The following is a 17,583-nucleotide window of genomic DNA, read 5'->3' as shown; positions in this document are numbered from 1 at the left end:
CCGTACGGGAGTCGCAGCGATTAGACAAGACTGTAACTACCAATTGGATACCACGAAATTGGGGGGAAAAAATATAAAAAGACATGGATCCCTGGCAGACTAGAGCAGAACAGATGATCTGGATTGTGTACATCAGAAGCAGGGATATGCTGCCTTGGTGTGGTGTATATCTCCTGAAACAAGCCCCCAGACATTCAGCTGCCATCCTGGGTGTCTTAGGGTACAGGGAGCATGAAGCTGGATGTGATTGCCTACTACATGAGAGTGATGCTTTCTCTTCTCTGACCTTTGAACTTGCTGGTGCCTTACACTGAATCAAAGCAAACACAGGGCCGCTATTCTGCAAAACCCTTCCGCTCCTTATCAAACTTCCTCTTTAACTCCAGGTTGGAGCATATTGGACATATTACCTAGTGCAGGGGTGATAGAAGGTGATCCAACAATTACGCCTATTTACGGAATTATCTATCTTCCAGACCAGTTTCATATCTTGGCATATTTTAACTTTGAGCCGGAATTTAAAGAGTGATTGCTCAGAACAAGGAAGTTAAAGAGGCAATTACATAATGAAATGGGCCATCAATTCTCTTCTCAGTCTTTTTCTGTTGGAGCAGAAATGACACCAGATGTACCTGGTTTGGATGACCCTGTGAAAGTAAAACAGTTTGCATTGCAACTCCCCTTTATCAAGTGACCCTCAAAGGCTGCATGGGGTCTGCCTTGCTATTTCCATCCCATAATTCAGTTATTAATTATCTTTGGTCTCCGCGCCGCTACAGCAGTGGCCATTGTATTTACTGGGTTTCCATGGTGATTTCAGGCCATTTATTTGGTTTGTGTCAGCATTAGGACCTGTATTCAAATAGAGTCACTCTAAATATAGCAGTGGCTCATAACTCGTGGGGATTATTATTGGAAATAAAATAGCTCTTCAACAGACAACACTAGATGGAAGAATATTAATATTTCGCACCACATTGCGGAGGTGTGATATCTGTATTGCTTTCCTTACTCGACTATCTCTGAGGTAAAGTAATTATCAAGTTTTTTGTCACTCTGAACCTGTAAAAAAATGGTCATTTGCAATTTGATATGCCACTACACTTCACAAAGGGCTCCCACATCTTATAAAATAGAAAATGATTAAATCTAAATGTGTCAATAGTTTCAAACCCAGTTATTTTATCAGTTTCATGAACCTAACAGCAGCAGGGTTTTCCTCATAAACCCAGTTTCGCCTTTGTATCTCAGCCCTAACCTACTTTGTCCTTCTCCTGATGAGAGTCAGAGACAGTGGCTCCTTGGCGAAACAGGGCCCACGCCTTCTGTCACAGCCTCTAGCCCTTGGCCTACGGCAACCTGCTGCCAGGGCAACGCGCTGCCAGTTGTAGTTTTTAATTGGCCATCTGGGGAAAGCTGGATCTAGTGGCTGGATATTAATCAGTAAATTAACCCAGCCATAATACAGCTCTCCCAGTGGAGGCCCGGCAGCTGTGGGCAGACAGAGCACAGAGAGCCGCCTGGGCCGCAGTCGCCTGGGCCGCCATGCTGCTGGAGGACCTGCACTGGGACTGGGAGCCCCCGAATGGGGACGGCCCCTGATTGAACATCTCTTCGGTGTCCCCTGCCGCTCCCCTGTGTCGGCACGCCAGTGACCCCCAATTTGTCTGACAATCACATGCATGGAAGATTATCTCAAACATGTCAGCGCACACAAAAAAATAAGGGTTCCTTAAGGGTTCTTTGGGAAGGGTGATGGTTTATCTGTGGTACCATGCTGACCCAATGAACCATTTGAGTCCTTCAATGGTTCTTTGCAGTTCAAAAAAGTGTTCTTTCCTCTTTTAGTGATAATTGAAATCTAGGGGCAGCAGCTCATTAGAATATTTTGTGGCCATTTTTTGCTCACAGCTCTTTTTGTACAACCGTAAGTAAGAGTGTCATTCCAGTTTATCTAATCTGTTGTGTTTTGCTATTACATGTTATATATAACTATGGCCAGTGACGCCGTCATGTGAAAGACATGGCCTTGTGTAAATTGAGAACAGTTGAATAAGGCAGTAGTGCCCAATTCTCTCCTCAGGGACCCCCAGCTGTACCAGAGTTAGCACACCTGATTCAACTTTTTAATAGACACAATAATAAAACCTATGGAATATTAACAATATAATATGGCTATTAAACCAGGATAAATAACCTTTGAGATTGAGAACGTTTTTTATAGAACCATTCACCATAAGGTTCTATAAAGAACCATAAAAAGGGCTCTATATAGCCTCAAAAAGGGTTGTAACCATAGCAGAACCCTATTTTGGTGCTATATAGAACCTGTTTTAATGGAACCTTAGGAAAAGGTTCTTCATAGCACCATACAGATTCCATTTAGAACCTCATGAGCATGGTTCTTTATAGACCCTTAAAAAATGGTTCCATATAACACCAAAAAGGGATCCGTTATGGTTACAAGCCAAAGAACCCTGATTTGTCATTATATAGAAAAAAACATTTTTTGTGTGCAGATGTCACTGGTATTCCCGTTGTTTAAGGACAAAGCTAGTCGTTATGTGGAAAACTCCCTCACTTTGGCAAAGACTAACAGTTGTACTGAAAGCTGGAACTAACTGGTATAAACTCTTTATAATCTACACTCTTAGAAGTAGGGGTTGACTCGAGGAACCCTGGAGATTCTCAAGGAACCCTGGAGTTCCTCAAGGTACCATTGCAGTCAATGGGTTCATAGTTACACCTTCGGTTAGTTGAGAGGACCATTAATGTTTCAATGTAGCAAAGGGTTCCTGGAGGAACCCTGGACTGGAGGCGTGGCTTAGTAGGATCGTGGCTTTCAGATAGACATTTCTTGGCCACCGGTATTGTCATCACAGGTTAAGGTTGAACACTCACAGTTTTGTAGCTACAATGAGTCTTACAGAGGTGTATGAGTTCCATTTACTTTCATGAATGGCCCAAAATAACTATCTGAAAGCCCTGTCTCCAATAAGCTATGCTTCCAATATTCTGATAGTCTGTTGCCGCTACAATATATTGTTAAAAGGTTAAAAAAAATGTCACTAAAAGCTCGTTTGAACCTTTACACAGGGGCTCCTCTAGGAACCTTTTTGACCTGAAAGGGTTCCCCTGTGTGGCAATCTTTTGAACCCCACAAGGTTCTTCGAGGCTCCTTTACTTCTAAAGGTGTTAGCATTCCTCAGTTTGGCTGTCCCTTAAAAGACATTCGCTTGAAAATGAGAAATAGTACCGTTTGTACAGTTTGAGACGCCCTAGCCAGTATACATTTCCTCAAAATAGACTGAAGTAATCTAAGATAACTCAAGAAATGTGTCATTAATTTTTGCGTTTTTGCCGAGGAGATCTTAGACACAATTTTACGTTTAACTAAGATGTTTGGTGCAGTATTTCTCAATAAAAAAAGAGTTGTGTCTCATTGAATGACAACAAAGACTTTATTGAAGAATCTGTTGACCAATCGCCAACGAAGGGGCGTAGATTTCAGCTCCGAACTTCCCTCACCAAAGTCCAAAATGAACAAAAACGTCACAAAATGTCATAATATATGCACAAACTCTTCTGAACTGTTTTGGCTGGGAAGCATGCGGATGCCTTAAGAGTGTACAGAAGTTTAACAAGTAGTGAGTTAAGGTCTTGACCATTTAAAATGTTCCTCTGTGTGTATTCTCGGTATACCATTCAGTGTGTTGGTGTGTTCGACTGACTGGAATCACTAAGCGAACCAATTAAATGCCCTAATGAATATACAACAGCTTATTGGGATCAATTAACAGCCCAAACAACAGCCAGCGGTGGCTTTACATTCACTACATTCACAACACCTAGCTTAAAATAGAAGGCTATACACACACATATTTACATATAACATAGCGTACCACATAATGTCTCATGTTCTACAAATAAAATTGATAGGTGAAATCAACATGCAGTTGTGCATGAGAAAGCAGGTCAAAGACAAACAACATGGTGGGTGGCGCTTGTGCTGTATTGTCAGAGTGAGCTCTATGACAGTGACCCATTGACCCAAGCAGGTTTTCAGAAAGTACTTCATACGAGTGATGCTTTTAAAAAGCTTTGAAGACCACCTTCAGTGATACTTGTCCTGTAGCCCAACAGATTTTTCTATTGAAATGCCCCAAAAAATTGACTTAGTCTATGAAAGCAAATCTCCTCATTGGTGAGTGTGTTTATACTTTAATTATACGACATACAATGTCATAGGGTCACATTGTGCCAATACACCAGTTCAGTTAGTAGGTCTACAAAGCTGAGTTGCAATGACAGGAGTTGCCCTCGACAATGACAATGCGTCATAGACAAACAATGGCAACAATTAAAACCCTACACCACTCTCTGCTCATGAATAATAAACACAAAAAGCTTGGATGCACGTTGCTTATGCCAGCTGACCCTATGGCAGCATTTTATGGAGTCATCACGCTCCACCATCATAAATGAACCGCCTCACATTTCTACCTGGATGTCAATACATTTTGAGGGGGCCTCATCTCCATAGGCACACGTCTCCATTTCCCACATGCGCTGACGACAGACATGAAATAATTACCATGCAAGGAGTTGCACGTTTTCCTTTCTAATTTTAAGGGTCAACAGCGTTTTAATACCATTTTAAACACATACCCAATGTTTTTTTTTTTTTATGGGGCATGTACAAGCGGCTTTTGATAGCTCAACCAGCCAAGCGTGGTTAAAGAGAGCCCCGGTTGCAGCTGCTTCCAAGCCCCACTTAATTTAGCCTTGTGACCCCGTCTCACCTGAGACTGCATGGAAATCATAATGCAGTTCAACTGTGGGAAAAAAATTATATATTGTGTATTTACCCTAAATATTTATGCAGGACCTACTAGCAGTGATGCTTGCTCCTAATAAAAGGGACAACTTTGCCTTTGTAACTTGGGTTAACGCTAGGTTGCAGCCACACTGCCCCAGGCCGTTGTTTTCAACATTATCATTTTGATTGGATGTTTTTTTGGAGTTTACATGTATAACGTTTTATAGTATGCGGTAGTTGAAATTGTTGAGAGAGCCATTCTGAATGAATAGCCTACTGTATATTCAAAGCTTAGTTTAGAATTTATGAATGTATGTGTCAATAAAGAAATCTCAGCCCACACAGATACAGTGTAATGCAGGAAACATTGTGCTTGGTGTAGTGCCTCTACTGTAATACATTTACATATTATGACTCCCGGGAAAAGACAGGATACCTAGAGTTATACTGTTTATTTCTACACAGATGGTCTACTATGGTCAACACAGGATGACCAGGATATAACAAGGTGCTATAGATTTGTAGAACTGTATATAGGTCCTTATTTCTATTTCTTATTTCTTTATTTGTCCTGGTTGACACATAGTGACAGCTGCGTTGGAGGCCCATCGTGTCTATTGCGCTACATCTGAAGATTTCTTATGATACCTAAGCGTTGAAACGCCAAGCAGAGGACACAATAAGGGAAACATACTCACTGTATGTCAGAAACATACTCACAATCAGACTTCCTGGATAAACATTTTAAGAATGTGTCAATAATGATTTGTCTCTTGACAAGGAGATCACGTGAGCCCTTTAGCAGCGAAGAAGCACAATGGCCTACTCAGACGCTCGTCAGCTTCTGTATTTACACTGCAGAAGGTGTGCTACTGTATGTAGCTTGGAGGATCTCTCCCACTCGCCTTTAAGACGACTGTATAGAGAGTCAAGCAGAGAGGGTGTCTCATCAGCACAGCTAACGGGGTATCTGGTCAGGTCATTAGCTCTCCTCTTATTGAAATTCCTCCAGCCAAATAAACCAAATGAAGCTAAATTAAGCTGTAGATGGCCAGGATGGCTAATACAACCCATTAATATGCTGCCATGCCAACGCGTTCACTGTTCTATTCCTCCCTGCCTGCCTCCAGAGTCACAGCACACGCAGACATGCCTCTCTCTCTCTTCTCTTTCTCTGTCGTTCTCTGTCGCTCTCTCTCTCTCTCTCTCTCTCTCTCTCTCTCTCGCTCTCTCTCGCTTTGTCTCTCTCCCTCTCCATCTCCCTCCCTCCCTCTCTCCTTGTCTGTGGGCCCTAATGGCGAGCGTGTACAGCAGCTCTGACACCGTCACATCTGCTGGCAGAGAGAGTCTCTCCCTCACCACACAGCCTGCTAATGAGATCTTCCCCATTTAATTAATACCATAAGAATTTTAATTCTGACTGAATCAATTTAATGTGATGTGATTTTGTCAGCTCTATTCCCCAAGTAAGGAAAAAAACTGAGCGGGCCTGATGCTTATTACATACATCATTTCACGGGCCCTGCATTCCCTGCTGACTTAAACAAATTCTAATTAAGACTAATTAAAGCATCATTTATGAAAACGCTTGTGATAGTTATGCAAACATTCTGGGTGGGTATGCTTTGCATGATAATTAGCCCCTGGTTTAAATTAAGACCTGTTCCTTGGCAATTATGCCAGCCACAAACCAGGACCTCATGGAAAACAGTCTTTATTCCATTCCTGCAATTAAATATGAGACTTACTTATGAACTATCCATTCAAAATGCATTTGAAAAGAAGAAAGGGAAGATTATGACTTGATGAGTTGATTTCCCCCGTTTTCTTTTATCTGTCAGGTATTGTAGAAAGACTGGGCTCTGAGTTCTTTATTTGAGTTGCAGTGGGGTTAAAGTGAGGATCATAAGCCCTCTGCAGTGACTGATATACAAGCTGACACCTGCTGTCTTTAGTTGAGGTGATTAGTCCATGTTTTCTAGGTGGCTTTTCATCACGTTAACGCATGTGAAGCAGATGTGACCAGACTGGTCTTACTCACTCTCTCTTTTCTCTCTCTCTCTCTCTCTCTCTCTCTCTCTCCTTTTCTCTCTCTCTCTCGCTCTCGCTCTCTCTCGCTCTCTCGCTCTCGCTCTGTGAGAACTCAGATCTTTAACACTGCCTTATCTAACCAAATCACTCTATATGGGTGTCTAGATAAGCATCTTTGGGTTATAGAAAAGCGCCATTAAATAAGACCCATTTTGTAACAATTCATTATATCTTCATGCAATACTTGTCAAAAAAAGCATTTTTATTCAAAACTAACCACTCTTGTAATATAACAATAATTCCCCCCCCAGCTTTTTTCCTTATAAAATTAGATTTGGATATTTTCTGTTGAAATTGTACTGACTGTGCCTCCGTGTTTTGTTTTGGCTCAAGTTATTCTGTGCATGATGAGGAACATACGCTCTGAGAACCGGTGTTGATGCAGAGCGTTGATGTATCACAGGGACCCCTGTACGTTTTCCCCTGCCTGTATTCATGTGCTGATCCGTTGCTTATGTCTGCCGCCTCTTAATAGACATCCTGCAGAAAGCAGTTCTTTATCAGGCTTTTAGCAGACGTTTATGACACCATTACACCTCGCTTACTCTGTTGATACAGCACACTCCCTCACGGGGCATTGTTCCATCGTGCTGCAGCCAGGGCTATTCATACTAAGCTGGGCCTGGGTAGTATTGTGAGGTTTTGTAGATAGGCACTTAAATGGCACTTCACTTTCTACTATATCGATGCTTGTCAGAACAATTCACTTTGTAGATATTGGCAGGCCATTCTGTGGTCCTCCGTCTAATTTTGGCTTTCAACTGGGCTGCCCTTCCTTGGTGACGCAATGTTAAAGTAAAGTTGGATTTTCTACCTTCTGATGTGCCACAGTCTTATTGGAAGGTTTGCTTTGAAACAAATACCAGTCCAAGCAGGTGTGTCAGTCTAATGAAGTCAACAGCCGCGGAGCTTCTTTCCACCTGCACTTCATAATTCTCCGATGAAGTTATTACTTTCCGTTGTGCTCAGGTGGCGAGACAAGCCAATGTTGTTTACGTGTTTACTCAACACTTATCACTTCTGTCGTGTTTGTTTAGTTTACCCCGTCTCTTCGATTTTGGCATTGCCTCGGCTATATTGCTCTTCACTTCTTGTGAGGCAGCTGGTTCAATAAGAAGACGGCGCTATTCCCAAATCTGTTTCATGTAGAGGTTGAGGGAGGCGGCGGAGACTGTGGGGAGCACGCTAGAAAACAAACCCGAGAACCACCCACACTCTTGTTATTAACGTGCACTGCCTAGATCTCCCCTGTACATGCAGATGGCATGGTGCTCCCAGATTTCATTTGAGCTAATCTAATCCCCCCACTGCTCCCACTAGAAAAGACGAGTATTAGCAGCCATATGTCAACCAGATTTGTCAGATTATTCATTACAATTAATTGCTGTTCTCACTTAAGGCCTTTAAGGCTGTGAATTGCTCTGAAATCTATTGCAAACACCAAAATTATGAGTAAAAGACTTTAGCCCTGTCATTCAAATTTCAGGCTGACCTTTAGAAGAGGCTGGCGCTTCCACAGGAGCAGGAGGGAGAGGCTTCCTAATTGGGGTTGCTTCAGCCCTTTTCTTTATTTTCAAACTATTGTAAAGGTAGACAGTCTGTCTATGTTGACAGTGGAGACGGGGTTTGAAAGCCAGACGAGTCCATAATGTTTCTATTCCACTGTCCATGGAAGTAAAGAGTATTTCATTTTATTTGTATTGTATTTGTCAATATGATCAAAATGTATGATTCTTATTTATTTCATCGTTATCAATAACTTGATGCCATTGATTGCGAAACTGTACTGTTGTTGTGAAACTGCTCTGTCAACGGAATTCCAATGTGGAACTTTTAGAGTGGTAGCTGGGTTGCAGCCTTATAACCACCTGAATTAATGTCCTGTCCAAAAGAATCAGCCATAATACTTTAGTGATAAATGTTTCTATAGTTAAGGCTAGGCCCTTACCAGAGAGATAAACTATACAAAACCTATTCCAACCGACTCAAGTCACATTGACCAGAACAATAATAAAACAAGCCATTGACTATTACATGTAAAACATTAAATGACATGTTCTCCTCTGGAAATGGTGGTCGTGGATTTGCTCACTTATTCTCCATTAGAAACCGACCAGATTGCTTCAATCAAATTCACTAGTCCTCGAAAAGGAAAACTCATGTCTCCCAAGCAAATTATAACAATGTGATTGACATGAAATTCATGTGGCTGATTCTTTGCTGATGAAATATTTTTGGTTAATTACGGCGTCGAAGCGCTAGAGAAGTGATTTTATGCTGTTCTGATTGGCTCACTTAATTGTGCTTTATGAGACTGGGGCTTATCTGAGGACGGTGAGACCCTGAGTTAGACTTTAAGTGGGTGGTAGAGATCATTTTCTGGCTGTATTACCGAGCCCACCGTTAATGAGAAGGTGGAGGTAAGAGAATCCATCCCGATATCAATCTCTGTCTGTAGTGTGTCCCACCTTTCCATTCGTTGTCTTATTCACGTCAGGTCCTACTCACAATCACATGAGGATTGGTAAAGTTATACTGTTTGCTTATCTCACGCATTAGTAAGGTAATTATGATGCAATGAAAATGCATTGGATGTGATAAGAGGATATGATAGGAAGTAGTTGTCCTATAGGCATCCTCTCTTTCTGGATTTTACGGCCAGATTTGTTTCAACGTAGCGCTGAGCTGTTCAGTGAGAGCTCCTATCCGGCTGTGTATTGGGGGAGGGGGAGGGAGGGAGGGGTGGAGGGTTGTTGAAATATTTCAGATTCTCCCCTATACACATGGCACCTAGTGGATCGATGGTTGAAATGTGGATGATGCCTCGCCTGGGCTCGTCACTGTACTCCTGTAGACGGACACTTCCTCATTATACTACAATACGCTTGGCACTAAAGGTCAATCTCTCAGAACATAATCACACACGATCAAAACCACAAACTTCTTATACCAAGAAGACAGTAAATAGCTGGAGGGTTTATTTTCTACTACCACAGAAGTGCTTCCAGTCTGTTTATAAGCTGATAGTGTGGGGGTGACATGAATTAAGAACCTACAGATATTGTAGTAACTTTGACTATGGACAGTGATGCATATTAATGTGTATATGAATGTGTGAAAATACTACTTGATATACTGTAGAATTTGGAGATTTATTAAAATCACTATCTTTCTGAACAGTTTTTGATAATGCTGCTGATTTGTGTATGGTTAATGACTGCCCTCCAAAGTCAGACATTTGCATTTTTGGGGTTAAAATCGAAGAGGTGGAGCTTGGTGTCCAATCTCTTTTCTTCTGAACCGAGGATCAGGTTGTCATGATACGAAACGTCAAAGTCAGAGACAGAGAGATAGAGAGAGAGAGAGAAACACATTCCTCTCCTCCATATTAACATAATGAGGAAAACACACTTAGTGGGTCATGACCTGATGTCATCTGATTATACCCATGATTAATGATATCCTTTTACCAAAACACTCAGACCCCATACTGTATCTGATAGCTTTGATCAACTCATCTACATTTTTTTCCCTGGTCCTTGTTTTGCAAATGCTTGGTTTGATCAACAGTTCGGTTTTATTTAAAAATCCTCGTTTTATTTCAAGAGAAACTCCCCTCAAAAACGTTATTTTGGTATTTTTTTCATTAGTCCACATTTTAGGACTGTACCAATAGTGGACTAATGAAAAAAAAATGGATAAAGATGGTTTTTGAGGGGATGTTCCCTTTAAGATTACTTTCGTTTTAAAGGGGTAATCCAGAATTGTTACATCTATTTTTGGACTGTAGTATTCGAGGACAACAGTGGCAGTAAATGAAGGGGGAATCGAAGAAGTGTAGTTGGATACATCCATGTGTGCTTCTGCTTCCCATTGGTTCTGAGGATTCTGTGTTCCTATTAGGATGACACATAGGAACAGTTGGAAGCACAGCTTGTAACTGGTCTACAACAAGCAGTCAAAGAACAACACTTTCCACAAAGTCCTTGAGATGGTCTCGAAATGGTTTGATTTTTGTTTGTCGACGGTAAGGAAAAATCCTAGACTTTTGTGAAAACAATTTTGTCAGGTTACCACTCAGTCTCCTCTCCAGATAACAATGTGCACTGTAGTGGATGACTCAGTGTAAACTATTTTCCTCTGTTTTGCCTCTGTCCAGTCGCTATGCAGACACAAAGCCCTCAGTGTTGCCTGGATGTAGGCTACAATGTCCGTCTGTCTACTTAATTGCAAGTGGGATGAATGTTCATTTACGCAGTAAAAACCTTCTTTGTAACACTTTTATAGCCCAGAGGTGTAGATTTACATCTTAGGGAGACAATGAATTTTTGCTTGTTCAAACGGGGGTGACAGGGGCCCGGCATTCCTTGGCCTCCTACACCACATTGTTCTATTGTTTGTGATCACCTCACTGCCACGAGGAGTCCCATTTGGTGTAGGGGGCAGGGCCTCGTGACCTTTGTATGAACTTGGGCACAGGGCGACATTCTGGCACTCTATTGGTTCAATATGTGTTGTTAAGACTTGAGAGTGCACATGCCTAGCTGAGCTCCCTTGTGTCTAGACTCCATGGTGCACTGCGCCGATATTAGTTTGATTCTGTGTTTAGGGTAGGGATTGGAGCATTGCATTGCGTATGACATTGTGTTCATTCATAGACATACTGCTGTCTAAATGTGTCCCAGAGAAATATAGATATGATCAACATCAGATGTGCTGTAAGCAGACTAGAGGTTGCTAGTTGCGGTGCTGTACTTGTAGTGCTGTGTATTGTGTAGACTAGTGTTGTATAATTATATGACAGGAGTTTCAAGCCTCAGGGGGATCACTGCTAGATTTCAGTAGAAAGGTTCCCAAGTGCCCCATGTTTATTTTCAACAAATCAGTCCAGCATCTGTGTATGGGGCTGTCAGAAAAATTAATGAAAAGTCATTCTAATAGGTGACCTCTGACCTACTTCATATTTTCTGTCAATTATGACAGTATGAAGTGATGCATAATTATGAGGCTTGGTTGGCCTATTAAAATTCACCAATAATTTGTGTTTATACAAAGTTACCCCTAGACCACATTATTTTCACCACTGGTAGCCATGCATAACTAATTTATCACTCCCAAAGAAAACAAAACAGCAGCCATTTTAACAAGAGTGCATTGGAATATTACAAATATACATAGCTATAAACATAATATGTTCATATTACACACACACTGACCATGCATGGATTCAAGGGATACAGTTCGAGTGAATAAATACAAATGAATATCTACTGTACTGTGCTATTTCTTAATCAGCTGTTTGCATTGCTAGTGGCTGCATACATTCTCCCTCTCAATATGACACCACTATGGGCTAATTGTTTTTTGTTAATGATACCTTATTCACCAGTAAACGCTACGCAGACCTCTTGGGCTCTTGTGTAACTCAGGTATGTGTAATTACATTTCTTAAGGTCAACCTCTCACCAGGACGAATTAGTGAAATTGCATAGTTGACCACTTCAGGGCTCAGATGCAAATGCAATTAACTATAGCTAATAGATCTGTATTACAATGTAAGACAATGACATGGCTGGATTCCGATTGACACAGAGGCTCATGACTGATGAAATACATTTTTTTTGTTGAAAATGTCATCTTTGAAATTTCTTGACAGTTTTTGTCTTTTTATTTATTTGTAAAGTATTAAAATAAGTAGTGGCTAATTTGATTATTTGTTAATTAAGGACAAGTGTATCTGTTGTTAATCCTGAATGCCATTGTGAATGCTGAGTTATACACCATCACATGATTGGTTTTCTCCCACAATAATAGACAGGCTATGAGATATTGATCAGAGGCTATCCTGGTCAATCCTGGTCAATAAACCCCTGCCTCTCTGGCTGGCTTGCAGGCACGAGGGTATCCGGAGGAAACCAAATGATGGAGGCCCAGGTATGAGCCGGCTAGCTACTGATAGTCCCCTGCGGTCTTGTAGAACTGGGCAATGCAAATGTACAAGAAACAGGACCTAAGCTTGGTGGAGGTCTTTCAATCACAGAAGGGCAATAGTTCAACCCCCGCCATGCATAATCCCAGCCTTGAAACCCCAGGGATTTGGCGCTGCTCCGCGCTCCAACCTGGTCAATGGCACAAAGATATTAGATAGCCATATGTAGGTAAACAGACCTCTCATGATAACACAATACGATCGCTTCCTTTCCACACAGGAATATATTTAAGCTCAATTTGTTCTTCTGCTGGAAAGCTAAAATTGAAGGCTTAGCTTTTAGCCAAGGCCACCAGAATTCCATGCAGCCGTTTGCGTTGTTTAACATCCCTGATATATCTCTTGCTGAGAAGAAATTGGTATCTCTTCTCCATGAATTAAGTTCCCAGTGTGTTTGTATTACACCCCAGCTTGGACTAAAGAGCTGTTGGCGGAGGAAGGGGCCTGGTGCTAGCCGAGGGTGTGGAGTGTGTTTAGAGGGAGGGATGATGAAAAGATGAAAAACACACTCAAATCCTCACAAACCCTTATGACAGAGAATGGTTTGGCACAGTGTAAAGTTACTTTCAAACCTGCATTTCAGCAAATGATCAAAATGAGTCTAAATGGTAGTAAACTGATATGTTCTTAGCTTGTTAGGATATTATCTAATTGTGATATATTACTTATGATAGCTGTTGTCATATGTGTGACAGCAAAAAATTGAACTCACGTTCCGGTACCTTCTGTATAGCTACCCTCTGAATATGATGCAACACTTGGTTGCTACCCAGGTATTTTAATGGTTAGGGAAGCTACTCTATCGCTGACCTAAGATTCTCTTTCTTTCACACACATACACACACACACGGACGCCTGACACACTCATTCATGCATGCGCACACACATGCACATGTACACACACAGACACACACAACCGTGCGTGCACACACACACACACACACACACACACACACACACACACACGCACACAAAGCTCAAGTTGAATAGAGCGTCTGTCTGTGTGGGGGAGGGGAGAGTGGGGGAGGGGAGGTGAGAGGGCAGAGGGGGCCGGGGGTTGACAGCGTGCTCCAGGTCCCCGTCCCTCAACTGGTCCCCCAGCAGCCCAGCAGGAGCCACTCCAGCCTGAGAGAGGATCCTTCCGGCCAGCGGGAGATCCGGGGGGGGGGGGTTGGGCATGGAGAGACATAGCAAAGGCCACTTTAGACCCCCCTCACATTAGACAAGTGAAAAGAGCTCAGTGATGAGGAGCCGACACTGATCATTCAACCCTATCTGTTTGTCCATTATTTCAGACAGGGTGAAGTGACAGGATAAAACGTATTTAAAATAAAATAGATGATCTGCTTTTTGTTTGAAACAAATGTAGCAGAAATAGCCACAGGAGAGCATAGACACCGCTACGGTCCTCTCAAATAGCTCTGCTCAAGTCAGATTATGGTTCAGGTTATTTTCCTTCACTCTAGGAGAAATTCCATCATTTTCATCACTAAAAAACATGAACGTTTAGTGCAAATGTTTTTAATAAATACACAAGATGGCCAAAACTATGTGGACACCCCGTCAAATTAGTGGATTCAGCTATTTCAGCCACACCCGTTGCTGGCAGGTGTATAAAATCAAGCACACTGCCATGCAATCTCCATAGACAAACACTGGCAGTAGAATGGCCCATACTGACGAGCTCAGTGACATTCAATGTGGCACAGTCATAGGATGCCACCTTTCCAACAAGTAAGTTTGTCAAATTTCTGCCCTGCTAGAGCTGCCCTGGTCAACTGTAAGTGCTGTTATTGTGAATTTGAAATGTCTAGGAGCAACAACGGCTCAGCCATGAAGTGGTAGGCCACGGAAGTTCACAGGACGGCACCGCCGAGTGCTGAAGCGCGTAGCGCGTAAAAATTGTCTGTCCTCAGTTGCAACACTCACTACCAGTTCCAAACTGCCTCTGGAAGCAAAGTCAGAACAGTTCATAACTGTTTGTCGGGAGTTTGATGAAATGGGTTACCAACAGCAGCACACAAGCCTAAGATCACCTTGCACAATTCCCAGCGTCGGCTGGAGTGGACTCTGGAGCAGTGGAAACGAGTTCTCTGGAGTGAATCACGCTTCATATTCAGCAGTCCGACGGACAAATCTGGGTTTGGTGGATGCCAGGGAAACGCTACCTGTCCCGATGCATAGTGCCAACTGTAAAGTTTGGTGGAGGAGGCATAATGGTCTGGGGCTGTTTCATTGTTCAGGCTAGGCCCCTTAGTTCCAGTGAAGGAAAATCTTAATGCTACAGCATACAATGACATTCTAGATGATTCTGTGCTTCCAATTTTTTGTCAACAGTTTGGGAAAGGCCCTTTCCTGTTTCAGCAGGACAATGCCCCCGGGCACAAAGTGAGGTACACACAGAAATAGTTTGTCAAGATCGGTGTGGAAGAACTTGACTGGCCTGTACAGAGCCCTGACCTCAAACCCATCGAACACCTTTGGGATGTATTGGAACGCCGACTGCGAGCCAGGCCTAATCGCCCAACACCAGTGCCCGACCTCACTAATGCTCTTGTGGCTGAATGGAAGCAAGTCCCTGCAGCAATGTTCCAACATCTAGTGGAAGGCCTTCCCAGAAGAGTGGAGGCTGTTATAGCAGCAAAGGAGGGACCAACTCGATGAGCAGGTGTCCACATACCTTTGGCCATGTAGTGTATATTCAGATATAAATATACATTTTCTGTTGACTATGCTTACAAAATAACCTATTTATGCATGGCTGTGTTTTTTATTTTCATCACAGAACTTCTGAGGAAGTTATCTCAAAGAAGACAAAAAAACAGAAATGGCTACAATGCCTTCAGAAAGTATTCATACCACTTGACTTATTCCACATGTTGTTGTGTCACAGCCTGAACTCAATACCCCATAATGTCAAAGTGAAAACATGGTTACATACATTTCTTATTTACAACCGAGTCAATACTTTGTAGAAGAAATTTTGGCGGCGATTACAGGGATTACAGCTGTGAGTCTTTCTGGGTAAGTTTTCAAGAGCTTTGCACACCTAGATTATACAATATTTGCCCATTACTCTTTTAAAAATTCTTCAAGTGCTGTCAAATTGATTGTTGATCATTGCTAGACAGCCATTTTCAAGTCTTTCAATAGATTTTCAAGCAGATTAAATTCAAAACTGTAACTAGGCCACTCAAAAATGTCATTTTTTTTGGCCACATTTTTTTTAGTATTACTTGAGTAACTTTCTATTTCGGTATCTATTCTTTTACTCAAGTATGACAATTGGGTACTTTTTCCACTATTGGATTTGCCCCAAAAATAGCATTTTGTATTCAGGAAAAAAAGTGAATTGCTTTGACACATTTTCTGCAGTATTACTTTAGTGCCTTGTTGCAAACAGTATGCATGTTTTGGAATATTTTTATTATGTACAGGCTTCCTTCTTTTTACTCTATTTTGGTTAGTATTGTGGAGAAACAACATTGTTGTTGATCCATCCTTAGTGTCTGCAGCCATTAAACTGTAACTGTTTTAAAATCACAACTGGCCTCATGGTGAAATCCCTAAGCAGTTTCTTTCCTCTCCGGCAACTGAGTTAAAAAAGACAGCTGTATCTTTGTAGTGACTGTTTTTTTTTATACACTATCCAAAGCTTAATTAATAACTTCACCATGCTCAAGGTGATATTCAGTGTCTTTTTTCATTTTTTTTACACCTTCTTTGTGAGGCATTGAAAACCTCCCTTGTCTTTGTGGTTGAATCTGTGCTTGAAGTTCACTACTCAATTTAGGGACCTTACAGATAATTGTGTGGGGAACAGAGATGGGTTAGTCATTCAAAAATATTATTGAACTCGGACTGAGTCTATGCAACTTATTATGCGATTTAAGCACATTTTCACTCCTGAACTTATAAAAGCTTGCCATAACAAAGAAGTTGAATACTTACTGACTGAAGACGTTTCAGCTTTTCATTTTGTATTCATTTCTACAATTTTCTTCAAACAAAATTCCACTTTGACATTATGAGGTATTGTGTGTAGATCAGTGACACAACAAAATGTGGAAAAGGAAATGGGTGTAAATACTTTCTGAAGGCACTGTACTTCCTACCCCTGTAAACCATGTGGGTGCTTGTTCAGAAATGTAGGCACTCGTGAGTGTGCGATGATAATGACGGGATAATAGGATTCTATTAGCCGTTCAGTTTTTGCACGCCTAATAATTAGATAATTGAATGACGCTAATTTAGAGAAAATGAGAGACCCAGTGGTGTTAATGCAACCTGTGTTTCCAGATGCTTGTCTCTAAACAGCTAAGTGAACTACCTCATCATAGCCCACCATCTGGGAATTCCCCTCCGATGCAGGAATAGGAGATGGTGCCATTACAGATTTTAAAACAGGCACCTGATGTTACAACTCACCAAGTTAAAGGGTCCATTTAGGGTCTCTCACTAACGAATATGGTCTTAAGCATATTAAGCTTCGCACCCTGATTATTGACTTCCAGTTCATTTAGGCACTGCCGTAATGCTAATTTCAACTTTTTAGATGAAGGTAAATAAGGTCATTACCGTTTGTTCGACATTAGCATATCTCACCGGTGTAATTCTCCCAGAATATTGCACTGCGGCTGCTTCCCTGCTTCCTTCAGTCAAATCATTCAGTGCCACACCAACA

The 17,583-nt window shown here is 41.7% G+C and overlaps 1 pseudogene; it reads right to left on the bottom strand.

Moving 5' to 3' along the window:
- The window catches only part of LOC106586077 (glycerol-3-phosphate dehydrogenase, mitochondrial-like), a 72,040-nt pseudogene that overhangs the window by 2,409 nt on the left and 52,048 nt on the right, over positions 1–17,583 (bottom strand).

This window comes from Salmo salar, chromosome ssa25, assembly GCF_905237065.1.
Source record: "Salmo salar chromosome ssa25, Ssal_v3.1, whole genome shotgun sequence".
NCBI lineage: Eukaryota > Metazoa > Chordata > Actinopteri > Salmoniformes > Salmonidae > Salmo > Salmo salar.
The sequence above is the reverse complement of the archived record's forward strand: the minus strand, read 5'-3'. Positions and strand labels throughout refer to the sequence as shown.